The sequence below is a fragment of the Oratosquilla oratoria genome, chromosome 1 (assembly GCF_046742065.1).
Source record: "Oratosquilla oratoria isolate Oo_2021 chromosome 1, ASM4674206v1, whole genome shotgun sequence".
Taxonomy (NCBI): Eukaryota; Metazoa; Arthropoda; class Malacostraca; order Stomatopoda; family Squillidae; genus Oratosquilla; species Oratosquilla oratoria.
The window spans coordinates 120,844,732-120,857,231 of NC_134777.1; positions in this window are offsets into that span (position 1 = coordinate 120,844,732).

Consider the following 12,500-nt stretch of genomic DNA (forward strand, 5'->3'; position numbering starts at 1 on the left):
AGTTGTATAACTTACACAGGGGGCCTTGCTCACCCAATCTGGGGCTTCAATCAAGGTTTCGGTGTTTTATGTGTTTGTGTGGGCCAACTCGGCCAAAAAAAAGTCTTGTCACAGAGCCTCAGCAGATGCCACCTCAGTGTTTTTTTTATAGGCTGGGCAGTCTCGGCCTAAAAAGTTTTGTCACAATCAACATTGTTGTTTGGTCTCAGAGTCTCGCCGAGCACTTGTTAGATCAAGAAAATAATAAATAAATAAATAATAAATGAATAAAGAAATAAAGAATAAATGAAAATAAGAATGATGATGATAACGATAAGAAAAGGAATAAGACAAAGAAGAAAAAATAAAATAATAATAATAATAATAATTATAATAATAATAAAGACAATGATGATGATAATAATAGTAATAACAATTATAATACAAATAACAATAATAATGATAATAATGAAATAAATAATAATGGAAATAATAATATCAATAATAATGCCAATAATAATAATATTGATAATGATGAAAATATCAATAATAATCTAAATAACAATAATAATTAAATATTACAACACATACCAATCCTAAATAAAAATAAAACCTCTTTCGCAATCTCCTTGTGTCGAAAGAACAAGATTTTGGAACGAACACCCCTACGGACCAGAGTCACGCGATGCTGTCTTCACGGAAAGAAGCGCTAGTTACCGATGAAGAACTACTAAAATTTAAGCTCTCTCTGTCCAACAGTGATAAAACTTCTCAACTCGAACTGTAACAACAACCCATCCCCTAGCACACTAGGCAAAGGTGGTGAGGAGGGACGCAACAAACAGGCCCTTGGCTCTCCATTGAATAAACAAATAGATATATAATTCAAGAAGTTAAATGCAGGCTGTGTGTGTGTGTGTGTGTGTGTGTGTGTGTGTGTGTGTGTGTGTGTGTGTGTGTGTGTGTGTGTGTGTGTGTGTGCGTGATAGGGTACAGCATTATCCAATGACCGGAGATGAGCTGTCGATCACGAACCCAGCACGTGATCCAAGATGATGAAACACACACAGACACACACACACACACACACACACACACACACGGATACACACACAGACCCATACACACACACACACACACACGCACACACACACGCACACAAATACACACAGGCACATGTACACACACAGTTAAGCCTATTTTCATCTTTGGCGAATTTCCCTTCCGAGGGTCATCCACCTATCGCGCGCTGGCATGGCTGGGATGCTTGACCTCGGGACCAGGGTACACGAGGAGGAGGAGGAGGAGGAGGAGGAGGCAACGCCTCGCCATCTGACTGAGGAAACTTAACTACTCTGAAATCACTATACATGGCTCAAGGGAACTGTGAGTATATATATATATATATATATATATATATATATATATGTGTATATTGATATATAGAGATATATATATATATACAGTATATATATATATATATATATATATATATATACATCTATATATACATATATATGTATATATGCAATAAAAAGACTAGGAACGTGTGTTTTATAAATGCAAGGTAACCACTTAAGAAAATAAACAAACGGATCAGAGCGCTTTCGTATATTACACCTTTAGTGTAAATTACACTGAAAATGTAATAAACGAAAGCGTTCTGCTCCATTTGTTTATTTTCTTAAGTGGCTACCTTGCATACATATATATATATATACATATATATATATATATATATATATACACATATGCATACATATACTTTATATACTGTATACATCCAGGCATTCATGCGTCCATTCGAATATAGATTCGACAACAACAACAACAGTGGCAGCGGCATCAGCAGCAGCAGCATCGCCGCGCAAACAACAAAATACTCGACCGCAGTGGTAGACAAACAAGAGGAGGGTTTTGTTTGTTTACAAAAAAAACAACAACGATGGATGGATGGCGGACGGACGGACGGGGGCAAAGACTTGGGGGTCCACGTCCAATTCAACGATCAATATGAAAACCTCATTACAAGAAAAAGACATTAAGGTAGTGTGTGTGTGTGTGTGTGTGTGTGTGTGTGTGTGTGTGTGTGTGTGTGTGTGTGTGTGTGTGTGTGTGTGTGTGTGTGTGTGTGTGTGTGTGTGTGTGTGTGTGTGTGTGTGTGTGTGTGTGTGTGTGTGTGTGTGTGTGTGTGTGTGTGTGTGTATCTCTCCCTCCCTCTCTCTCTCTCTCTCTCTCTCTCTCTTTCTCTCTCTCTCTCTGTATGTGTGTGTGTGCGCGTGCATGTGTGTGAATGTGTTTGTGATTGTGTATATATCTGTGTGTGTATGTGCGTGTGCGCGGGCGTTTATGTGTGTGAATGTGTTTGTGATTGTGTATATCTGTGTGTGTGTGTGTGTGTGTGTGTGTGTGTGTGTGTGTGTGTGTGTGTGTGTGTGTGTGTGTGAGAAAGAAGAGATACACAGAGATAGAGATAGAGAGAGAGATAGAGAGATAGAGATAGAGAAAGAAAGAGATAGAGACATATATAAAACCAAGAAATGTTACCTTAGGTCAGAACATATCAGGTCGGATTAGGTCAAACCATAATCTGTTTAAGAGTTTCAAAATTTTATTTCTTTACAATTTTAGAAAGAGAAAATTCGAATCAACCAAGAATGAATAATTAAAAAATATATCAAAATAAACTGATGAATAAATAGATACACGAATAAATAAATAAATTATGAGTCGTCAGAATGACGGAATATTCTCCTTAAAATTCGGAACATATTACGAATATTTGAGAGTTACGAATAGTGGAGAGTTACGAATATTAGAGAGTTGCGAATAATTGAGAGCTTCGAAACGTAGTTATCCCCCATTAAAGAGAACCATCGCTATTCACTTATCACACAGCATTGTATCATCTTTTATTATGATCAGAAAACTAAAATAGAATATATTATTTCTCCTCAAATCTCCCTTTGATCAAATATAGTATCGCTGGCTATTATCATAGAAAAGAAAAAAAAATAGAAATAACGCGTATGTGTGTGTGTGTGTGTGTGTGTGTGTGTGTGTGTGTGTGTGTGTGTGTGTGTGTGTGTGTGTGTGTGTGTGATTCACCATGGTCCTGGATAACGTGTTGGACTCATGATCGATAGCTATTTCCCTCTCGGAAGAGAGCTCATATGTGACCGATTTATGGGTAATGCTGTGACCTTACACACGCGCGCACACACACACACACACACACACACACACACACACACACACACACACACACACAACTCCCCGCCCACGAGAGTTGGAGCAACAACCCGCAGCGTAGCGATACTGAAATAATTTGAGCCCTGGGTGGGATTCGAACCCGGGCCGCCGTAGTGGCAACCGGAAACTCTAACCACTGCGCCACGAGGTGTGTGTGCGTGTGCGTGCGTGTGTGTGTGTGTGTGTGTGTGTGTGTGTGTGTGTGTGTTTGCATGTTCATGGGATAATACACAGAAGCAACTGCGCACACACAAACGAACGTACACACACACACACACACACACACACACACACACACACACATCGCGTAAACAGATCGAGTGCAAAGGCCTCAATGAGTGCAAGTGTGCATTCGTGTGTACGTGTGATTCACCACCAGGGTCTTGGATCACGTGTGTGGTCTCGTGATCGACAGCTATTACCCTCTCGGATGAGAGCTCCAAGTTTATATATTGCCCGATCTGCAGGTAATGCTGTGACCTTGTACATACGCACACCCCAATTTGTTGTTTGTTTGATTGTTTGTGTGTGTGCGCGCGTTGACCATTTACCGCCAGACGATTTTATTCACACACATGACACACACACACACACACACACACTCACACACAAACAGGCAATCAAAAATACTATACCATAAAAAACAAACCGCATTGTGTATACATGAAGACAATAGATCATATAATGGATACTTTAATAGCATGGGTCTCTCTCTCCCTCCCTCTCTCTCTCTCTCTCTCTCTCTCTCTCTCTGTGTGTGTGTGTGTGTGTGTGTGTGTGTGTGTGTGTGTGTGTGTGTGTGTGTGTGTGTGTGTGTGTGTGTGTGTGTGTGTGTGTGTGTGTGTGTTGTGCGCGCAAGTATAGATACAGTTTCATGTGGCTGTAAATATTGACAGAATAGAAGAATGAGGAGGACGAGTAGGAGGAGGAGGAGGAGGTTGAGGAAAAAATGAGGAGGGCGAGGAGGAGGAGGAGGAGGAGGATCAGGAGGAGGAGGAGAAGTAAGGGGAAGAAGAGAGAGGAAGAGGAGGAACAGAAACAAGAAAAGAACGAAAAAAGGAGATAAATGAAAAGGAAGACTGGCTGACTGACAGACGTCGTTCATCTGACTGAGTTTTGGACTGACAACGCCTCCCTTTAAGGGTTTAAGTCTACATAATGGAAGGTATTAGTAACTATTACCTATTACCTATTACTCACCTACAGTCACAATAGGAGACATTTTTTTTATTATACATACATACATACATACATACATACATACACACACACACACACACATGTATATATATATATATATATATATATATATATATATATATGTATATATTTCAATCTAATCATAAATGCAAAATTCCATTAATACTTTCTGTCTTTGGTCTAAGCAATGTATACACACACACACACACACACACACACACACACACACACACACACACACACACACATATATATATATATATATATATATATATATATATATATATATATATACACAAACTTAGAAAGTAAAATATAAATAAACAAATAATTAAAAGTGGTCAACAAGGTAAAGTACACTCTTGGTAATGTCTTGTCTATACTCTCCAATAGGTTTCGTTCATAACCATCAAATATCCCTACGCTTGACCGAAGTCTTCTGAAAACTGAGGCGATGACTGATACAATGGAACAACGGCACTTTAGTTCCAATTTCTGTTATAAAAAAAAAAAAAAAAAAAAAAAAATATATATATATATATATATATATATATATATATATACATACATATGCATATATACATACATATACATACAAGGTATACACATTATATAAAATAAAATATTCCACACCCCTTCCCTGGTGAAAGAGTTCACACAAAGACCAAATCAATACAAGTATGTGAGGCACTCTCAGGGTTGGCACTAGGGGGGTAGGAGGAGGAGGAGGAGGAGGAGGAGGAGGAGGAGGAGGAGGAGGAGGAGGAGGAAGAGGAAGAAGAGGAGGAGGAGGACGAGAAGAAGAAGGAGAACAGGGAGAGGAGGAGCTTCCTTACTGCCGAATAAAATCGCCGAGAGAGAGAGAGAGAAAGAGAAAGAGAGAGAGAGAACGCATACAGAAAGGGAGGAGGGAGAGGAGGAGGACGAGGAGGAGGAGGAGGAGGAGGAGGAGGAGGAGGAGGGAGGAGGAGGAGAAGGAGGAGGAGGAGGAGGAGGAGAGGAGTATGAGAGCCCCTGAATGAGCATAACGATTTTTTTTTATTTTCTTTCTTTGCTGAGCTGTACAGCCGCCGAGCCTTCTCTATCCACAACCTCTGGCCTTGAGCTCTCCTCCTCCTCCTCCTCCTCCTCCTCCTTCCTCTTCCTCCTCCCTCCGTTCCCCTCCGCCTCCCCACACTCCCTCTCTTCTCTCTCATCTTCTCTGTGCTCTCTTCACTCTTTAATCTATTCTTCATCCCTTTCCTCCTCTTTAAAGAGTGTATAAACAAAGGGACGAGAGAAAGGGTGGGAGGGGGAGAGTGAGAGTGAGAGTGAGAGTGAGAGAGAGAGAGAGAGAGAGAGAGAGAGAGAGAGAGAGAGGAAAACAGAGAGAGAGAGGAAAAGAGAGAGAGAGAGAGAGAGAGGAAGAAAGAGAGAGGAAGAGAAAGGGAGAAAGAGAAAATGAGAGTTTACAGCAAGCATCTCACGTACTCTTTATAACCCAATTTCCTCCCTACACCGACGCTACACCTGATTTTATTCACATTCAAACAGATCCCATGCAGGACCGGCTGCCTATCCCTATGTCCCCCCCCCCTAATTCCTTAACCACCCAACTTCAGGGTAACGAGCCCTTGCTCTTGTTAATTACCTGGAATTATCATCACCATGTTGTTGTTGTTGTTATTGATGTTGCTGTTCGGATACGTTTTGGGTTTTGGCAATTAACTTAGCCTCCCTTCCCCCCCCCCACATCCTCCCCCTCCCCATCTTTCTCCCCCGTTATCCTGTTCTCCTGCACCTCGCCCCCATCCCCTCTTTCTCCTCCCCCTCTCCCTCCCCTCTTTCTCCCCCCTCTCCCCTCCCCTCTTTATCCTCCCCAGTCTCTCTTCCCCTCCTCTCCCTCCCCTCCCCTCTTTCTCCCACCTCTCCCTCCCCCTCCCCCTCTTCTCCCACCTTTCTCTCCCCCTCATCCTCCCCTCTTTCTCCCACCTCTCCCTCTCCCTCCCCCTCCCCCTTTTCTTCCACCTTTCTCTCCCCCTCCCCTCTTTCTCCCACCTCTCCTTCCCCCTCCCCCTTTTCTCCCACACCTTTCTCTCCCCCTCATCCTCCCCTCTTTCTCCCACCTCCCCCTCCCCCTCCCCCTTTTCTTCCACCTTTCTCTCCCCCTCCCCTCTTTCTCCCACCTCTCACTCCCCCTCCCCCTTTTCTCCCACCTTTCTCTTCCCCTCCCCTCCTCTCTCCCACCTCTCCCTCCCCCTCCCCCTTTTCTCCCACCTTTCTCTCCCCCTTCCCCTCCCCCTCCCCACTTTCTCCCACCTCTCCCTCCCCCTCCCCTTCCCCTCTTTCTCCCACCCCATTCTTCTCCCTCCTCTCCCCTCTTTCTCCTCTCCAATTCTTCTCCCACCTCTCTTTTTTCTTCCCTTCTCCCTCTCTTTCTTCCTCCCTCATCTTCTCCATCTCCCACTTCCCCGTCTTCGCCCCCGTCCCCTCTCCCTCCCTCCCTCTTCCAGTTAACCACGGGACAATGTTTTCCTCCTACAAATTTTCCCTAATTGTTGGGGGGGAATTCCCTAACTTATATCATGACGCAATAAACCCCCCCCCCCGTTCACCTCCAGGGGGCATTTCGTAACCTTTGCCTTGTGTATTACGAGTTCAGGAATAATCACAGGCGGCTAGTGGGGTTGAACGCCTGATGTAATAATAAATGATTAATCAATAAAAAAAATAAAAATAACAATAATAATAACCATAATCCAAAATATCGTGTCCTGCAGTGTCACTGTTATTTTCGTTCTTGTTATTATGATGGTGTCACTGTTTTCGGTGTTATTACTGTAGTTATTGATGTTGATGTCAATACTGTTATTACTGCCGTTATTGTTAATGTTATCATTATTATTGATGTTAATACTGTTGTTGTTATTGATATTTATGTTATTGTCATTAGTGCTGTTGCTATTGGTATTTTGTTGTTGGTACATGCGTACATGCATACATACATACATACATACATGCATACACACATACTTATGCCAAGGGCTTTTTCCCCCTTACAAGGGGGGTAGCCAAAGTCAAAAGGCATAATTCCACTCCCACGCTTTTCATCCCCGCCCACTCCCTCCCTCTCATCTTGGCTCCTCCTGGATGAGAGGGAGGGAGGGAGGGAGGGAGGGAGGGAAGGGTGGTGAATGGGAGTGGAGTGGAAAAGCGTGGGAGTGGAATTAAGTCTTTTGACTTTGGTTACCTCCCTTGTAGGGGGGAAAAAGCCCTTGGCATAAGTATGTATGTATGTATGTATGTATGTACCAACAACAACGTACCAATAGCAATAGCCCTAATAACAATAACATCAATACCAATAACAACATTAGTAACATCAACAGTAATAAAAACAGTAGCAATAATGACAGTAATAACAGAAACGACATCAACATGTTGGTGTTATTGTGATTTGTCTTCTTGTTATTATTTTATTGTTATTGACGTTATTGTTGTCGTTGTTATAAAAGTTATTAGATGAACGGCCCCTGCTAAATTATATTCATATCTATCACTGTTAACAGAATTTCGCGAAAGAAAATACCGAGGCAAAATTAAATCCCTTTTATTACTACCAAATTACGCGAACTTTAAATCGAAATTTCGTTAAAAGGAGTTCGTCGATCAATGTCTTTAAAAATTAAACTGCCCTGTTCGTATTTCGACCTTATTATCTATCTATACGCATCGACATGACGTCATATCGTCCTTCAAGGCACATTCAGCCAATCAAAAGCGAAAGATGAACACCAACCTTACATCGATATGACGTTATTTTGTCCTCACACCCACACATAGCCAATCAGAAACGAGAGACGAACATCAACCTTGCGTCGATATGACGTTATCTCGTCCTTAAACGCACACCTAGCCAATCACAAGCAAGACATGAGAATCAACCTTACATCGATATGACGTCACGTCGTCCTTACACGCACACGCAGCCAATCACAACCAATAGATGAGCATAAACCTTGCATCGATATGACGTCACGTCGTCCTTAAACGCACAAGCAGCCAATCAGAAACGAGAGATATGAGTACGAAAGTTACGAAAGAGAAGGAGGAGGTACCTTTCGTAACACAATCCGGAACAATCCAGGCCGGAAAAGCGGATCGTTCTCGAACCTTCTCCGAAAATTGGACGATCATCGTATGGCAAGGCGAATTTTAGCCGAGCTGGAGGGTACGGGAGGGAGGGAGGGAGGGATGGAGGGAGTATGCGTGCGTGTGTACGTACGTATGTGACACTGGAGTTTGTAAACAGAGGCCCAGAACACGTGACGTAGGAAGCACGTGACAGGCGAGTCGCGTCAACCACCAACACTTAACACTTGACCTTAATAAAATCAAAGAAAATATAGAGTCAAAGCCAAGTCGCGTGATTGGGTCATTTAAGATCACAAAATAAATAAATAAATAAATAATAATTATTATTACACCCTCTTCTCATCCATCACAAAATACGGAAATATTTTCTCAATTGAACATTTATTAAAAATTACATAAGCAATTCAATAAATAATAGATGAATAAAATAAGATAAATGTAAAAATAAACACAAAAATGATAAAAAATAACATCAGCAATAATGACGATAATAAATAATAATTATATTAATAATGATAATATTAATAGTAATAATAATAATAATAATAATAGAAATATTAGTGATAATAATGATACATACATACATACATATACCAAGGCTTTTCCCCCTTCCAAGGGAGGTAGCCAAAAAGGGAAAGGCATAAAAACACTCCCACCCATTTCATCCCTAAATACACTCCACACCCCTCCCACCCTTCCTCTCATCTGAGCACCTCCTGGATGCTCAGATGATGATAATAATAATAATAATAATGATAATAATAATAATAATAATGATAATAATAACCTGAAAAACGAGAACAGGAATGGAAGTAAAAAAAAAAAAAAAAAATCAAAAACAGTATGAAAACTGTCTCACCCGTGCCAGAGGGAGGGGGGGGGGGAAGGGTGCAACAGCGCCACCTTCGCAGAAAACGGAAGACGCGTCACAAAACTACGCCTTCACTAGAAAATGTCGGCGTAGTCTCCCCTCAAAAAAAAAAAAAAAAAAAAAAAAAAAAAAAAAAAAAAAAAAAACACCTCACCCGTGCCAGAGGGAAAGAGGGAAGTATATAAGTATACATGCAATATATGTATATATAAGTATACATGCATATATATATATATATATATATATATATATATATATATATATATATATATATATATATATATATATATACACACACACACACATATATATATATATATATATATATATATATACATATAGATGGTGTATTGGTCTAGTCACTCGGCACTGGTAACGTTCTCGCCGCATGAGGTTCGAGTCCTCGGGCGTACCACGTTTCAATTTCTGCATGTGCCTAGATGGCATAGAATTAAAGTGCATTGTGGTTGATAAAAATGTATCTCTAATCACTGGGACCCATTCAGAGTTGTACATACATACATACATATATATATATACATATATATATATATATATATACATACATATATATAAGAGATATTGAATGGTCCCCAGTATATATATGTATAATGATGGCGTGCTGGTAAAATTAGATTATAGAGGAGAGGGGGTGAGTGGGGAGAAGGGAATACACAGGGGGGTGAGGGGGGGAATGTACAATTAAAAAAAGTATAGTTGGGCTGAAATGCATTTTACATTTTCTTTCCACCAACAAATATCTCGCGAAAAAAGAAAAAAAAAAAATCATAAATCTACGATAGAAACGCTGGTTAAAACCAGGTTCTTCACGTTTTCAATTCAATCTATCAATTCATTTTTTCTATATTTTTCAATGTATATATAATATACATATACACACATATATATACATATATATATATATACACACACACATATATATATATATACATATATACACACACATATATATATATATATACATATACATATATATATATATATATACTTTTGTGTACTGTAACTTTACAAATGAAATATAACAGAAAGCGTAGATAGGAATTTACTAACACTGGGTTGTCTGATTGGAACTACCAACGACCCAAACAAACATCAACATCAATAACATGCCAAATGAAACTTTAAAGTGCACACTTACTGTTTGAAGGAAAATGAAGTGGCAAAGAGGAAAGAGGAAGAGAGAGAGAGAGAGAGAGAGAGAGAGAGAGAGAGAGAGAGAGAGAGAGAGAGAGAGAGAGAGAGTTGACATTCCATTTTCTAAATATACACTATATCAAATTAGAAAACCATAAGAAAATAAAAACAATTACACCCTCTAACTAAAAAAGTATATATATATATATATATATATATATATATATATATATATATATATATATATATATATATATATATATATTTCCTAGAGAAAGTATAGATTGGGTGTATTACATGCTAAATTCGCACGCTACAGAAACTGAAAAAAGTAAGCTCTATACTAAGACGCAGGCTATAGAAAAGTGTGAATCTGTACAAAGGACTGATTGAAATCTCCTGTTTTTCGAACTCACTGGCTCTGGGATGTCTTCGGATAAACTCATATGATGAAGTTGAAGACCCAGATACGACGATAACGTCCTACCCTGGAGATAAACAAATTAATAATAATAATAATAATAATAATAATAATAATAATAATAATAATAATAATAATAATAATAATAATAATAATAATAATAGTAATAGTAATAATAATAATAATAATAATAATAATAATAATAATAATAATAATAATAATTAATAATAATAATAATAATGATAACAATAATAATGATAATAATAATAATAATAATAATAGTAATAATAAGAGGTCATTTCACAATAACGTTAACTTTAACAACCAAACAAGCAGATCACGGTAGAGTTTATGTACTGTCCCTCCCGCAAGGAAGAGAAGCGGTCCTGCAGTGGGCTAAAATCCGGTCACACTATTCTCAGCATGTTGTTTACGTTTGCTGAAAGGTTCGAACCACCTCATCACGTGACCAATTCATCCCAATGATAAAAAATCAATTTGAGTTAAGCTGTTTTCTTCATGTATAACCACACTCCCATAAAACGCACCTTTAAAAAAAAAAAAAAAAAAAAAAAATCAAACCCCAGACATTTGGCACACGTAGAGTAATGATTGCTACTACAATAATTTGTGTTTAATTTCAAAATGAATAGAATGAATTTATTTTCACTTATCTGAATTTGAATAAAAATACAATTGTACTAAATTTCATGATGAATAGATAACATCTTTTGTATTGGAAATGTAATGAATATTTCAAAATTAATAAGGTATATTTTAGAAAATAAGGTTGGTAAATCTACTTTCACATATTCTTTGGCTTTGAAAATGTACTAAAATACTACATTAGAATTACGTGTAGAAAGATGATAAAAAAGAGAAAATATTATGAACAAACTTTACTACGTCTATAGTCCATCACAGCCGACGCCATATGCCAGGTATGTTTACATCTCAAAACAGGATTGGTACGTAGGCTACTAGCAAATACTAAAGTTTTTAAATGCATAATATTGGTATATAATAATGATCTAAATGCATGTCAGTCTTCAAATGTCAGGTGAAATCCAATACTTCATATTCTGAGCTTAAATCCGCTCATTTAGCTTTTTTTTTCATTTTAATGTCTGCCAAAATTGGGTGCGTCTTATGTCTGCCAAAATTGGGTGCGTCTTCTGAGCCCATGCCATCAAATACGGCAAATCCCGGTTAATCTTAAACGGGTTTAGAGATTAGTTAGCTCAGGTTTTATTTCATACGTGACAGACACAAGGCAACAGTACCTCCTTGTATATCTGTTCTTACTGCCAGCGCCTTGTAATTCTATTACACGGGACCCCGATTCTGTGACGTCACATTTATGTAATGACGTCACGCTCACGTCATATTTGTTTACCTTTTTTTAACTTATGTAAAGTCACCTCCTCCTCCCACTCTTCCTCATCCTTACCCGAGCTGACAACTGGCATAGTAGGAACCTCTTTTGCG